Below are 17059 nucleotides of genomic sequence, written 5' to 3' on the forward strand. Positions count from 1 at the left end.
CCTCTTCCTCCTTTTCCTCCTCCTTTCACTACCTCCTCCTCTTACTGTTGCTGCTGCTGGCCTGGTACCCACACTTGCAGAGCTATGGCCACATAGCTTTATTATTCTTATGTATTAGGGTTAAAAGGAAGAGCTGTACAAATACCACTAACAACACAGCTAGAGCTTTCTGTCTTTATATTGTTGTGTAGCTGGGCATGTGGTACATGACAGCAATCTCAGCTCTGGGGAGATTGATGGAGGTGGGTTGCCAGGAACTCAAGGCCACTCTGGAATATATAGTGAATTCCAGGTCAGACACGGATACATTGTTTCAAACTACCTACTTGGAGGAAAAAAAGCATAAATGAATTAATGATTGACAGGATGGCATGTAAGCTTCTTTGTAGGTAAGGAAGGTAGGCAGTCTCTTTTTCTTATACTTAGGAGTGATGGTAGGAGAGTTCAGAGCTCAGCTTCTGGAGTCAGATCTGCTCAGGGTCCCCCTTCAGCACCACTCCTGCAAATTCTAAAACTCATGAATGTCATGTAACTTCTCTGACTCAGTTTCCTGATCTGTAAATGGGATGAATTTATGGTGTGCACACTGGCTTGTTGAAGAATCAAAAAGACAGCATTTATGGTGCCCTGTTAGAAAAGTTTGGTCTGAATGTCCATGTTATAGAACAGGTGTTAACATGATATTTAATATTACTAGTGGGATTTTTTTTGTGTGTGTTTTCTGTATTGGTCAGCTTTCAATTGCCATAACAAAATATCCAAGAAAAACACTGTAAAAGAGGAAAGGTTTATTTTGGGTCAGGGCTTCTGAGATTTCGGTCCATGGTCTCTCGGTTCTGCTCCCGTCACAGAGACTGTAGTGAGGTGAGTATCGTGGTAGGGTGTGTGAAGTAGAGCAGAGATGTTTGCTTCACAGTGCCTGGAAGCCAAGTGAAGGTTAAGGAGGAGGCTGGGGATAAGCTATATCCAGGGACTAATTATCTTTAAAAACCCTCAGGTTCTTTCTCCTTAGATTTTACTATTCCCCAATAACCCATCAGTTATGAACCTATTATTGGATTGATCCACCAGGGCTGTCATAATCTAATCACTTCTCAAAGGTCCTACCTCTGACTGCAGCAATGGCTGCACTGGGGCCAAAGTCCTCAGGACATGAGCTGTAGGGGGACATTTCAGATCCAAACTATGACATCATTCTTATCTAAATCTCCTGGTAACGCTATGAAGATGATATTATTAGCCTTAATATATGGGAAGAAACTGAGACACAGAGCAATTAAGGAGTTTGCATGAGAATGCATGCATACAGGACTGCTCTGGGCTGATGCTTTACTCTGTATTCTGGCCATGCTGAGCCTCTTGGCATTAAACAGGCATTGTGAAGGAGACTGATAGTCTGGCCACAGCATGGAGTAGGGCCCTTTCTACCCTGCTCATCCAGAAGCTTTTCATTTGCTCAGTTTCTTTTTCTTCTTATACGGACACACTTTACTTCCCCCTACTACTTTCCTGCTGTCCTTCCTGTCTCACTGATAAGCAGGACTGACATAGAAATTTCAAAGTCCCCTCAGTGAGGCAGGCTACGCTGTCCATCACGCTTAGAGACTGATAGACGCCATAGCCTTATTCATTTGACAGCAACACACCTCCCAGGAGAGCCCTGGTGCACAGGACCAGAAGCACCTAATTTCTTAGGCACTTAAAAAAAAAGCCAGTTCTTTTCAGAGGACCCACTTTTTTTTTTTTTTTTCTGAGTTGGGGGATGAGCAAAAGTGAATATATCTATTCATCAATGGCAGTTCTAGGTTGGGAAAATAACATAGTCAATATGTTATTGACTATATTGTCCCCCTAGCTACAGGGGACAAGGACCCAAGCGTAACTGTGGTACCCATGTAATAAAACCCCAGCACTGGTTTCATGAGGACAAGAAGATCCTTTGGGCTTGCTGGCTATCAGGCTAGCTGGACCAGTAAGCTTCAGGTTCAGTGAGTGAACCTGGCTCCAATAATATGATAGAGAATGGTAAATAATATGATAGAGAATGTGTTGTCCACTTCCTGTCTCCGGATGTATGTTCTCTCCCCATGACCCCCAAGTCAGTGCCTGCCCCTCTTCCACAAAATGGCAGTTTTAACTAGAATGTTTGTGTAAGTAAGCTGAGGGTTATGGTTTTGGATGGTTTGGATAAATGTCTATGAGAAGATCACTTCTGTGAGAAGCTCAACTCAGAATCATGCAAGTGAAAGTCATGAAGCAGGCTGCTTAGGCTCCAGTCTGGTCTTAGATGCTGCACATCTGTGTGGCCTCTGGTGAGTCACTGAAAGATCTGTCATCTCAAGGATTCCCTGATGGGTGTAAAGCCCTGTACTAGGCAGGCATGCTATGCTCTTCCTTGCTGGGGGGGGGCTTTCTCACATGGTTAACTATTAAGATTGGATCTGCAGTGTCCCCCAAAGTCTGCTGAGTTGAAGGCTTGGTCCTCAGTGTAGCAGCTTTTAGGTGTAGGGTGTCTGGGAGAAGATTGGCATGTGAATACTCTGACTTCATCCGAAGACGAGTCCATTGGTAGGTTTATAATGATGGGCTGTGGAGATACGGCAGAAATACTGGAGATGCATGTGTGAGTACACATACAAGTGTCACAGCGCTCATGTGACCATCAGAGGACAACATTCAGTAGTAACCTTTGGCCTTCCAACTTTTTAAGGTAAGTCTTTCTCTTATTTCTGCTGCTTTGCCTAATACTCCAGGCTAGCTGGCCCATAAACTTTCAGATGATCCTCCTGTATTCATGAACTCAATGTAGAAACACTGGAATTTCTGGTGTGTAATATGCCACATCCATCTTTGTGCACAGTCAGGGATAAAACTCAGCTTGCCAGGCTTGCTTGACCAGTGCTCTTACCCACAACACCATCTCCCTGGCTGTTCACCAATTCTTTAGTCATTGCTTGCAGTCCATGGCACATACATTTGTCAGAAACACATTTGCATAGTCTATGACACACACAATTCACAATGCACATTTACATCACATGACTTTCCCTACACAAACCCCTCCCACATAACTGGAAACATTTGCACATATACAATGCACAGCACAATCTGCAATGTACGCACAACTCATACCATATGCCACCCATAATCCACACACAACATCCCATAACCTATAATTCACCCATATAACCCAAGATAAGCATCCACATCTCACATATATGCAATCTTTAGTACATATATCCCACATGTTTCTATACAGCTCACAATATGCAAGCAATCCAGAGTTCTTCCCTCAGAAATTCAAACAGTCTTGAGCACATAATTCACAGTCTACACTCAAAATACACACACAATCCCCCAGAGACACCACATTCCCCCTCGTGCCACACATACCCACGTATCACACACATGTACACGCACTCATCCCATCTCTCTTACACAGACATACACACAGTAGATTTTTAAACTTTAGTTTATCAAACACAGAAAGCCTCTTACTTTGTAACCTGAAGTGGCCAAACATCCTTTCCCTTTTCTGAATCAACACTAATCAGCAAAACAAAAATGATTTGCTTGTTTTAATTTTTAGTGTGTAAGAGTATTTTGCCTACATGTATGTAAGTGTTCTATGTGTGTAGATTACTCATGGAGATCAGAGATGGGTGATGAGTCTCCTGGAATTAGGGTTACAGGTGAGTGTGAACTCGCATGTTGGTGCTGGGAACCTAACCCGGGCCTCCTGCAAGGGCAGCACATAGTGTTCTTGACCACCAGGCTATCTCTCAAACCCTGAAATAATGCCTTTTTATAGAGCATGGCGAACAGAGAGGAAGGCCTGAGCATTGTGAGGAGCCGTGCTGAGATCTCACTGGGTTTATACTTTTAGTGGAGTGGGGGTCTCACTTCTCAGTTGTCACTAGGGAATTTCTAAAGTGGTCCATTCTTCCCCAAAGACTGATGTAGACTGTGACAGCCTTGAAATGGTCCTCATGTCTTGTCACCTGCCCCATCTCTATTCTCTGACAGTCTCTTAGCAGAGGTCATGGAAATGTTTTGTATCTATTGCCTTTAGTTTATTAGAGCTTCTAGCCCCTGGTCTGCAGATAAGAAACGAATCTTCAAGCACTTAGAGCAGCAGGGTGCAACAGGCTTTGGATGCCAATTACCAAATCTCTGTAGGTCTTCACTTCCCAGAGCAGTGTGGAAAACATTTGCTAAACTGTACTGTGAGAAGAGGCAGCATGGTCAGGCCTGAAGTGTAGCCTCCAGGCTCTCGATCGTGCTTGCAAGGGCCACCACAGCCTTAAAGGGCAGCAGGGGAGGATGCTGGCTCTCTTTTGTCTGCCAGAGCCCATGAATTCCTCTTGGATACAGGAGTGGTGATGTGGGTTACTGCCAGGACCTCTTGCAGAGCTAATGAATCCTGCTCACAGGTTTGTGGTGTCTGCTTAAGCTGCAGCTGCAAAGTGTGTGTAAAGTGGTCCCCAGATACTTAGCAGGGACAGGAAGAGAGCATTCATCCCAGGCCTGGTCTTTCTCCATGAAGAAAATGGTAGGGCAGGAGTTTGAGAAAGGGTGGGAAGAAATTGTATAGGAATCAGGTCTGTGTCGTTTTTAAGACCCACCTGGACTGACCCTATAGGGAGTATTAAACCAGGTATTGAAACCTAGGAGGATAAAGGTCACCCAGTGTAGGGACAAAAGCAAACTTATCCACTGGGAATTCAGGCTGGAACTGGGCCCATTCATGTTTTGTGGTTGACTCTGTCTGTCTGTCTGTCTGTCTGTCTGTACCTAGTCTAGTACATGTCTGTCATTCTATCTATCTATCTATCTATCTATCTATCTATCTATCTATCTATCTATCTATCTATCATCTATGTATCTATCTATCATCTATCTATCTATCATCTATCTATCTACCTACCTTCCATCTATCCATTATATTGGCTCTATGCCTTTAAAACCATAGACTAGTACATTAGTATTCACCATATAATATTAAATATGTAATTACTAGAGTATATTAATTATGGTCCTCAATTTATAAAGTTTCTTATAAATTTTCTATCAAATCCTTTCACTTCAAAAATTGTATTTTTAGTTGGGGGTTCATTGGAAAAAAATCTCAGTTGAGGTCTGGGTGTGTGATGCTGTAATTATCATTCTCTTATGCCTGAGTGGATTTTTGTCAAGGAAAGGGTTCTTTGAAGAAGTACTGGGCACTGTGGCTGACTTGAGTGATGCAGGATCTCTCATTGCAGTTTGTTATGTCATGTTTGGCTGTTTGGTTATGACCTTAGGGGGCCTGCTCTTTTCTAAGGGGAGCCAGAGGCAGGGTTGATCTGGTGGGGAAAGGAGAGATGGGAGAGGCTTGGGGGAGGAGAGGGAGGGGAAACTACAGTTGAGATGTAATATATGAGAGAAGAATATAAAAAATTTAAAAAATAAAAGTAAAAAAAATGAGGCGGGGAGATATCTCTCAAAGGAACCTGTGATGTGATATCTGCTTTCCTGCTCCACTCTGCTTGGATGATGTGAGCTCAGGAGACGAAATGCTCCATATATAAGCTGAGGAAAGTATGTGAGATTTGGATGTATGGTTGGGTCTTTTATGAGTTACCATGACCAAGTCCAGCATCACCTCATGCTAGGGGCGTGATTCAGATAGAAGTCAAACCAATCAGCCCCCAAAGGTTTTGCTTGGTATAGCCACCGTGCAAGAGAGTGTGAACTCTCACACTGATAATGCTCACAGATGCTTTTCTTCTTAAGACACCAAAGCACCAGCACTCTACCTTTTGTACAGAAAGCCTTCTCTACCCCTGCCCTTGCCTTTTTGACTGACTCCAGTTGTGTGTGTGTGTGTATGTACGTGTATGCACGTATATGTACGTATGTGTGTGTATGTATGTATATGTATGTGTGTATGTATGTGTGTATATGTATGTGTATGTATGTATATGTATGTGTGTATGTATGTGTGTATATGTATGTGTATGTATGTGTGTGTGCATGTGTGTATGTCTATGCATATATGTGTTCATGTGTGTATGCATATATATGCATTCATGTTTGTGTATGTTTAATGTATGTATAGTGCACTTAGGGAGTTAGGGGATACAACATAGGAAAAGGAATGGTGAGAAAAGTGACCTAATCTATATTTAAGTTTTCTGTTTTATACACGAATGTGTAAATGTATAATATGTGTGAATGTATATGTATACGGACAAGTATGTGTGTGTATCTGTGTATGTGCACATGTATATGTGGAAACCTGAGAACAGATTTTGAGTGTCATCCTTAGGAATTCTATCTACTTCCTTTGAGACAGGGTCTCTCATTGACCTGGAGCTCACTCATTTGACCAGTGAGCCCCAGGAATCCTCCTGTCTCTGCCTCTCTATCATTGAGAATATAACCAAACATCACTATGCATGGCATTTTGACATGGGTTCTGGGGACCAAACTCAGATGCTTGTATTTGCAAAGCAGGCACTTTATTAACTAAGATATCCTGAGTCCCTAAGCTTCCCAATAAGTAAGATGCATGATATAGTCTGAGAGCTCAGTGTAAAGACTTAAGCACACATGAAGCCCTGGATTTTCACCCCAGTAAAACACACACACACACACACACACACACACACACACACACACACACTCCAGCTTTCCTGACTGTTGACTCTTGTTTGAATATGTAAACTGATTTGGCCAGTGAGCTGAGGTGAGACACAGTATTGGCTCTAAGTTCTGAGGTTGGGTTTTGTCAGTCTGCTCATGTTTCTTCTGTCTGTCATCTTGGACCTCTGGCATCACTATGAGAAGCAGGTACCTGTGTTCTTGGCACACCACTAAGCAGCTGTATCAGCTGAAAGATGAGAGAAGGAACTTGTTGGAATCACCAAATTCAGCTCAGTGCTCAGGCCCAGACTGGAAGAAACCAGTGGTCTGGGCCAGGAGTGACTTCCTGGGTCCTTGTGGGTCCCAGTTACTCCCTGTTTGGGGTGGGCGTTGCTGTCTGCTTACCTAAGATACTGCCGAGGTTAGAGATTCTGGGAGCCCCACTTCCTCTGGGTTCTGTGAAATTGGGGGCAGAGCTGTCACCCAAGATCTGCTCAGTGCTGGAATCACCAAATTCAGGAAGGGTGGTTTTTTTCTAAAGTCTGTGTGTTTCATATTAATGTAAGATTGTGGGGAGACCCAGACAGGAATGGGAGCTCCTTGGTGCCCATTGACCAGCCCTAGTAGCCTGATTGGTGAGTTCTAGGCCAATGTGAGACCCTGTCTCAAAAGAGGTGAGTAGCATTCCTATATCACTTTATAAGAGTCATTTTCCTTCTGGTCAGAGCATCCCTAAGGAGACAAAGGGATGTTCAAATGTCACACAAGTTAACAGAATCACAGCTGAGACAGAACACTCTGACCACCAAGGCCAGAGTCCACCATATCCCATGACTTTGTGCATTTGATATTCACACAGAACATAGTCCAAAGGCCAGAGAAACTTCCTCTGCTTGGCTGGTGAAGTCTCAGGGCTTCTGCAAGACACCAGTGGTCAGCCATTATCTAGATAGATGGGGCCATTGGCCATAACGTTTAGCAACCTCTCTATCAAATAAATGGCCAGAGAGGCTTTTGACACTTCCAGTATAAAAGAAAGGAGAAGCTATATTCTTCAGCGTTACAAGGTTGTTTGAACAAGACCCATTAAAGGGATTGGTGTAAATTGAAGCTGAATCAGGGGTGATTTTCTGCCTCATACTCCTCCAGGGTTTTTCCGAGTATGGTGTGGTTTGAAGATGGTTTTTCCCCCTCTCATGCTTAAACTTAAACCTATTAGAAGATTGGAAATTAAATCTGGCAATACCGTTTCGAGGCAAATCCTTTAGGAGATGATTAGCATTAGATAAGCTCATCGGGACAGAGCCCCATAACCGAATCCCAGTGGTCTTTTAGGATGAGGAATAGAGATACACACGAGCACTGTCCCCTTTCATGGTAATGGTCTGTGAAGCTACAAGAAGGCCATCAGTAGACACATATCACCTCTCACTCTATTATAGAGACAGGACTTTTGGGCCTATTCCGTGTTGTTGCTGTGTCTCTAATTTAGGGCATTTGCCCCAGATCTACCTGCTTCAGCTCTACCTGTCTTCAGGCTCATCTCTCAGATACCAGCTCCATCTGCTTCCCCATCATTTCCCAGATACCAGCTTCACTTCCTTCCTCCCAGTGCCAGGTCCACTTCCTTCCCCTTCATCTCCCAGTGCCAGCTCAGCTTTCATCCTCCCCAGAGCTTTTTATTTACTCTTCCAACTTAAGGTAGACCCCCAGAGTTCCACTTTCTTAAATCATACTGTGCCTCCCTCACCCCTACTTTTCTTCAAAACTTTATTGCACTTTTAGATTAAATACAGAGGAAATGCAGTGATTGGGAATGAAATGAATTATAATAAGAAGGAATTCTTCAATGAACAAATTTGGCTATGTGTCTGCAAACAAGAATGGCCTTCTACAGTGAGTAGTTCAGAGTAAAGGTTATGGGTATGCTGAGTTCAAGTTTGGATCCCATAAGCCACTATCTGATGTTAAGCAATACCCTAATTGGAGAAGATAGAACTCCTCCTTGTATACTGAGGAGGTGCTGTAGTAAATTGCTTATGAAAACACCAGGTACATATCAAGTACTGGCATGCTACAACTATTATTAGGATGTGGATTATAACTGGGAAGACTGTAAATGTTAGGGATTATTTTACATGCTTATATTTTTTTCTTTGCTTTTGAGACAGGGTCTGTCTATGTAGTCCCTGCTGGCCTTGAACTCACAGAGATCTTCCTGCCTCTGCCTCCCAAGTGTTAGGACTAAAGTCATGTACTATCATGGCTGGCTTACTTTATGTGCTTTATTTTGTTGCTACAAGCCAAATGTACAGACCCAGGAGAATGAGACAATCACAACCTGGCCAACAAGGCAAAGTCATTCTTAAGCAAATTCTGGCTTGTTCTGGACTGGCTCACCAACATGGTTTGACTCAAGAGAGTAGAGGATGGAGTGTGCATTGTGGGATGCTGAGCAGAGATAGTGAGAATGTCCTGATCACAGACTCTTCTCTATGGAAAGACACCTAGAAGTGTATATGGCAGAAGATAATCCAGGAAGACTGAAGAAAGCCCCTAAGCAGAAATGAAAGGCCAGAACAGCTGAACTGAGGAGGGGAATAAGGCAAAGCAAGACAGGGGAGACCGTATCTGTAGAGTCATGGCTGCTAAGAGCCTGTCAGAGCAATCTAGGGATCCATACAAGATGCATGGAGAAAGACAGTGTGCTGTGTAAGTATAGTGAGGTGTTTCCCATCCAGACAGAAAAGTGAGATTATGGCATTGCATGAAAATGGATGGAAAAGAAAGCATCATATTAAAAGAAGTAAGACAGGTCAAAAGGACAAGTATCACATATTTTCTCTCATGGTCAGAATCTAGATGTAAAATACATGTACACATATGCAACACACACACACACACACACACACACACACACACACACACACACTGTTTGGGAAGAGGAAAGGACCTTAGAAGTATGGGCCAGAGATGGTAATGAGGTTATGAATATAAAGTCGAGCCCCCCCATACACAGATATGAAAATGTCATAATAAAATGTCTTTTTATAGTGGGTGGATGCAGATTTAAAATACACACAGAGACACCTTATGAAAGGCTCTTCTAGATTTAAATTCGAGCATGGAGAGGGGTAATTCTGTGAAAGCTATAACTATGTTCAAGTTAAGGACATCAGGCCCACCATCATCATTTAAGGCACTATTCAGTCACAGATTGCAGGAGTGCAGGCATTTCTGGCTGAGCTGTCCTTTGGAGTTGCATTTGCCCAGTGTGGATGTGAGTTTGCATGTGGCATCTGAGTGATTTAATATGAAATGTGCATATTAAGTATGTGTCAAGAGCACAGAAACAGCTGGGGGTGTGGGGGGGAAAGTAATGGCAGTGCAGGAGGCTGGTGTTTGTGGAGTAAGGCTGGGAGAATTTGTCTCCAGAGAGCCGAAGAAGCTGGAATAAAGTGTCCATCGTTATTGCACAACCTTAGAAACCTCTCCAGTCTCAAGTGGTGAAGACTGAGAAAACACAGAGGGGCTGAAGGGCTCTTGAACATCCTCACCCTTCCACATGCTGTCCACACAGCACCAACACTACCAGTGCTACTTGGGTGTTTGCTACAAATACCAGCTGAATCCAAAGCTGTGTTTAACAAGGTGCCTGGGCAATCCGTGTAAACAGCAAATGTGCGAGATTCTCTCCCATGACTAAGGTGAAGGAGTGCTTGGAAAGGAGCTCATCCATGGGCTGTGAATGCTGGCCCCAGTGAGGCAACATGGGCTTTGGATTGGGAAAGACAGATGCTTCAGTGAAGGCCTTGGGAGATGCTTTGGGCTCAGTTTCCCTAAGCATGCAAGGGGAAGGATGGGACCAGCCTGCAGTGATTTTATTCATTTTTTTTTTTCATTTCATGGAGACAGAGTCTTGTTTCATAGCCTAGGCTGACCTTAAACCCATGACCCTCCTGCCTTAACTTTTCAAGGGCTAGGGATGAGTATGTGCTACCACAAGGCTTAGCTTGGAGATTAGGTATGGACAGGTCAGGTAGAAAGCAGAGGTCCAATAGATGGGCATCCTGTTGCTCTTCCCTAGCACAGTAACATTTGTCCTTTCTGAACAGAGAAGCAATTGGGGGAGTAGCTCAAGTTTTTTAGACATCAACTTTGTACTGGACGCTTTCCTAAGAGCGTGGTCCCCAGAGTTTGATGAAGAGCTTATGGTGGCATTGGGCGGGTCACCTTCCTGTGCTTCAGTTTCTCCGCAGAGGACATGACTATCTGCCACCTGCCACTTGGTGGGAATTATATGCACAGAGCTCCTTGTTCATCAGAGTGTCTGATCAATAATGAATACCAAATGAACACCAGCCACTGTCAACACAGTTACTCAGTCCTCACTATAGCCCTTGGGACAGAACCATCATTTTCTTTTCTAGTTGAACAAGGAACCTAAGAAGTTTCCAGAAAGGAATGTGGGTGTAGCTCAGTGGTAGAGTACTTGCCTGGCATGCATGAACTCTACGTTCAGTCCCCAGGACTAGGGTAACTCAAACAAAGCAAAAATCAGAAACGAGTTTCCAGAAACAGGAAGACTATGAGTTTCAGGTCACAAATCCACATAGTGAATTTGTTCTGTCAACCCAGGGCTAGAAGTGGTAGAATTTGAACTCATACCCCATCCTCACAGGCTACATACCTCATCAACTTAGAAATCTGCTCTCAGTTACTCAGAGACTGCGAGAGTAACCCTGTAGATGGACCTGCTGTCAGTTTCCTTCCTTCAACTGCAAGGACAAAACCAAGCAGGACAGGGAGAAATCGAAGTGCCAGCCTAGGGACAGAGCTAGACCCATCCCCACAGCAGTTACTCTGATATCCAGTTCAGTCTGCTGAGATGCTCTGCTCATCCCCTGTCAAGGGCAGTTTGGAAATGTGGTCATGGAGGTTAGTGGGAGCTGCTCCTGACAGAGACCCTTTTATTATGCATGAGGTGACAGGCATACAGCAGCAATCTGGTCATGGCAGATTCATGGAGCCTCAGCTGAACTTGTCTTTGGTGCATGCAACAGATTTCACTAGGGAAAAAAAGTGTGTGTGGGGAATGTGCATTTGTGTGAGGTAATTCTTATTTTATACACTTGTTTATTAAAAAGGAGGACATTCCAATTATGATTGGAATGAAAGAAACATCTTGAATTGACGTTTTTGAACTGGCACTTCAGATGAAAATGTATATATAAGGCAGGCTGTGCTGCATGGGAATCAGGAAGCCTGGGTTCATGTGGAGCACTGTTTCTTGCTGTCCAGATTCACCTCTGCCCTTAATTTGCTGGGAGTCTTTGAGCCAGCCATACCACATTCCAGAGCCTGTTTTCTAATCAGTATGACTAGTGATGTAGCTGCCAAGGGAGATGAGATGTCAGAGGTTTGTGCCAAATTTGTACATGCTAGTCGCCATTAATGGAAACTGGAATATGACAACCTGGTCATTAATTCCTTTGCCTTTTAAAAATAAGAAACTGAGAAAAATAATATTTTAGGTTTCTTCTAATCACATTGCAAATTTCCCCACCTGAAATTTCTTTGTTTTGTATGCCCTCCAGTACAGAGACAGAGCCCATCAGAATGGACTCTATTTGCACATTCACCTCTATGCTGATCACATCTCCACAGTCATCCATCATATCGCTATCAATAACTTATCATTGATGTGTCTGTCTTTCTGTCATCTATCACCTACCACTACTATCTATAATATATCAATCACTTACCATCTATAAATATCTATCATGTCTATATCAATTATGTATTTATGTTTTTCTCTACCCATTATCTATCACCCATCAATCATCTAAGTATTTATCTATCACTTCTCTATCATCTATCATGATAATCTATCTATCTATCTACCTATCACCTGATCTATTTATCTCTATCATCTAATCTGTCTGTCTTTTTGTCTGTCTGTCTGTCTGTCTGTCTGTCTGTCTGTCTGTCTATCATCATCATCATCTAATCTGTTTGTCTGTCTAGCATCTTATCTATCTATCTATCTATCTATCTATCTATCTATCTATCTATCCATCTATCCATCCATCCATCATCTTAGATGCCTTTTTCATAAGAACTAAAGGAACAACAGGAGAGAAAGTTTCAAAACATTCTATTCTTTAAGGCTAAGCAGGGTTTGACAGTGAAAACTGTTGTGGGCAGCACATCATCTCATTACAACTTTTATGAACATATTTTCATGCCTTTTATCAATTGCTGGCTACTCCTCTGTTCAGCCTCCTCTTCCTGCCTTTTTGTTTAACAGCAGTCTGGAAGGACTGTGCTGCCTAAGCCTACCTTATCAAGGTGTATCAGAAAATCTCTGAGCCTAAGCTGATTCCTCCTAAGCCCAGTACCTAGAAATAAAATAGCGATTAACAACAGTGTTGAGCTGGCAGGCTGCCTGAAGTGCTGTAACAGAGTCAGTGCTATGGAATCTATTCTGTAGGGATGGTTAATGGAGTGACATAATTTCCAGAGTCATCTTTGTCATAGATATTATCATGCTCCCTAGGAGGGGGAAAGAGAAGAGAAGAGAATAAGTCTGAGTTTAGAGTTGTCATTATTGATGATAGTTGTCCCCCATATTAGAAAACTGTTGGTATCCTGAGTGTCACACACCGTCTCTTAACCTCATCCTCACAGCCACTTTGTGAATGCAGATTGATTTTTCCACATCGCAGATCCAAAAGCCGCTCCTGGGAAGCTTTTCTAGAGGGTTGGATTTTACAAATTGAAGACTGGAACACCTAGTCTTCCAGACTTCAAGTTCACCATTCTTAAAGTGCATAAACCTTAGATGGGTGAGCCCTGCAGCTGTATCCACCTCCCTGTCCTCTCTTTCTCGAGAGGATGACAAGTACAGACAGAACACCCATTGACTGAGAACAGCACTTGCAGATGGTTTGCAGAACACTGGATCCCTCTTGTTTTTCTATAAGGAGAAGTCTTAACTCAGAGAGCACTTTGAGCTCTCACAAGATCTGAGCATCCTGGGCTTAAGGCATTAGCTATTCTTTCTCTTCCAGGATCCTTGATTGTGAGTCTTGGTTGCCCATGTTCTGAATAAGCGGATTTTTGCTGGACTTTGTTCCGCAAAGCAAACATGCCTATGCTGCTGAGGAAGCCTTCTGGCCATCTTCATTTCCCCTGTGCTTCACAAGTTCTCGCTGTTGGAACAAGCATTAGAAGTGTGGCTTAGTAATTAACTGGTCAACTAATTCAGTTAACAATATTAAGCAGGAGGATTACAGGCTAAAGAGTTCCCATGGCTTGCTCAATCCTTGCTTGTAAATTGAGAACCTGATAGTGGTCCCCAGCTTAGAGAAATGAGATGAACAAGCTGCTCTTGTTCCAAGAGGGTCTGTGACATGTGATCCAGATTCCCTAGGCAGTGAGTTCTACTCTCCTGTTCACCCACACCCAGAGAAAGCAGGAGAAAAGAGAAGAAGGAAGAGGAGGGAGAGTGTGTGAGGATCAGGAATAGAAAGAACAGAATGGGGATGAGGATGAAGAGGAAGAGGAGGAAAAGAATTGGAAGATGGGAGAAAGAAGGAAGGGGAGAGAGGGGAGAGGAAAAAGAGAAGGAAAGAGAGGAAGAGAAAGAGGAGAGGAAGGAGAGAGAGGGATTTGGGAAGAGGTCAAGAGTTCCTTTCTCAGCCTTGTCCACAAGCCTTGGATCTCGAAACTAACTGTTCTGGTTGGGAGTCACAGCAGGTCTGTTCACAGTGCTTTTTGTGCACAGAGAAAATAGTTTTCCTGTGATATTTACATACTTGCAAGGCAAGGGTGATCTTCAGTGGATACTTACCTCATAATGAGTTTGCTCATCATTTTAACTGCAAGCTAAGGAATCTATTGCTTCTGAATAAAACAGCTTCGGTTTCCCACTTCTCCCTTCTTTTTGTTAATTTAAAAGCTAAGGTTTGTTTGCTTGTTTGTGTTTTGTTGGGTCTGCTCCTCTGAGGGTCACAGAGAACATAAGAAAGGAGACTTCAATTTCCATTTCTTACGAGGAAATAAACGTTAATCTAAAATAGAATTTTGAGCAAGTGAAGGAGTATGAGCAGGGGAACTCAAAGCTCTAATTCAAGTACAAGTGTTGAGTGTGCCAGTAAACAAAGGAGCTGTGGGCTTAATGAAAGCAAAACAAGGAAGATGGGAGCAGACTCAGATTTCCCAGGGGTCCCCACCTCTGAATTCTAGTGATGAAAGCTAAGCTTCTGCTGGTCTCTGTGGACATCACTGTTTACCCTTCATTTTCAGAGCTTCATGGGAGATTCTCTGCAGATTCTTTACATTCAACAGCATCTTCAGAAGCAGAAGTTGTCTTCTGGATGAGAACAAGAAATGTTCACATTATATGTTTGTTTGCATGACCAACCACTGAAAGACAAGATAAAACCAGACACCAACCTTGTATATCTCTGCAGGAGCAGAATGTTTTCTTTTAAAATAAAAGTCTGGAGTGTCTATGAAGAGTATTAAGCAAATAGCAGCAGGCAAAGTGCCAATATCACAGAAAGCCATGGAGGTGGTAGTTGGATGACTGAAGCATGGGGAGTAAGTCTTTACAAAGCAAGTACCCGGAAGAACGCCTTTGGTTTTATTTTACAAGATGCTTGAAGTCTGCTTTGTTTACTAAAAGTGGCCTGTCATGACAGCAAACCTGTGGATGATACGGTGTCGTGGGCTGGTAGGAAAGTGGGAAGTGAGTTATATACCTGCTCAAGTCCTCTTAACTGTAACCTGCTCTAAAGAGGAGCTGGTGATTTTGCTGCATAGCAACTCAAGGCTGTACTTGAGTTACTTTCCATTCCCCTTGAGGACAGAGTAGAGGTTCTAGAACTATGCCAGTATCTAGAGCCTCCTGGGACATTGTGAAGATGCTGACATAATGATGTGGGCTGCAGACAGGGATGGGGATGGGGCTCAGCGATAGAGCACCTGCCTTACGTTGCAGGCATGAATTCCATGCCCAGCATTACAAGAGAAGTGAGCAAGTAAACACGTAAGCAAAGAAGCAAACATGTGTTAAAGAGGAGGGATAACTCCACTAGTCAATTCTTCTTAGAAGATGTTAGGTCATGTGTGACGTCTGGAGTCTCTTGATCCTTCTCCATTTTGAAAGCCCATCTCCCTTTATGTGTGACACATGCATAAACAATGCACCCATGCATGCAGAAGATTCCTTAGGAGCAGGAAGAAAAGAGATGTTAGTAAATACACAGTAGCCCATATTTTTTTATTTGGGGCTCTTTGGTTTGGCTCATTACTCTGCCTTTATTCTGTGGTTGATTGGATGATTTTTCCCTCTCTTTCAATGCCTTCCTGATTCCACCATGGAGCCCAGATGGTAGAAAGTTGAGTTTTGAACTAAAAGAAAGCATTCTGCTCCTGCTGAGATATACAAGGTTCTGTCACTGGGTGTTATGTGACTTAGGGTACAAACTGTATATGGAAGGAATATTTCATGGGTCAACTCTCTAACTCAAGGTTCCAGGATAGTGCTTGACAGAGAAAATGCTCATTATAGGAATGATGGCAACACTATACACAGTTTCTAAGATATAGAAGGAAGAAATATTCCATTGTGTAGTTATACCAGACTTTCTTTATCTGGTATAACTACACAATGGAATATTTCTTAGTTATAAAAAACAATGAAATCTGGTCATTTGTGGTAACATTGATGAGTCCAGAAGACATGCTGAACAAGAGAGGTACATGACAAACCATGCAATCTTATTCCTAAGTAGAAGCTCAAAAGATGAGTTCAGATATAGAGCAAAATGACAAATACCAGAGCCCAGAAGAGGAGAAAGGAGAGGAGGATGAATGAATGGATGGATGTGTAGCTACAAAGAGACTATTGGAAGCCAGGTATGATGGTATACAGCTCTAATCCTAGCATGGGTGGCTGAGACAGGAGAATTATAAATTCAAAACAAGTTTGGTGAGATACAATTTTGAGAAAATAAAACCCAAACCATATATGTATGTGTGGCACATTAGAGAGACTGTAGTTAACCACAATTCATTTATATTTTAAAGAAAAAAAGAAGTTTGAATATTTTCAACATTAGGAATGATAAATATTTGGTATTATGGATATATGGATTACCCTAATTTAATGCTTATAGATTGTATATACAGGGTGAAATGCCACATCATACTCTCCAATATGCAAAATCATTATACAGTGATTTAAAACATTTTGGAAAGTAGAACTATAAAATGGCATCTTCTGAATATGATATGATACTGCACTCATGAACTCAGCCTTTCTGCACAAGATCTGCATAAGATCAAGCCGATCAATGTACCAGCACATCTGGGGAGGAACTCACAAGGCTACACCTCTAGCTGGGAAGCTATTGGCAAGTGG

This window comes from Arvicanthis niloticus, chromosome 1, assembly GCF_011762505.2.
Source record: "Arvicanthis niloticus isolate mArvNil1 chromosome 1, mArvNil1.pat.X, whole genome shotgun sequence".
NCBI lineage: Eukaryota > Metazoa > Chordata > Mammalia > Rodentia > Muridae > Arvicanthis > Arvicanthis niloticus.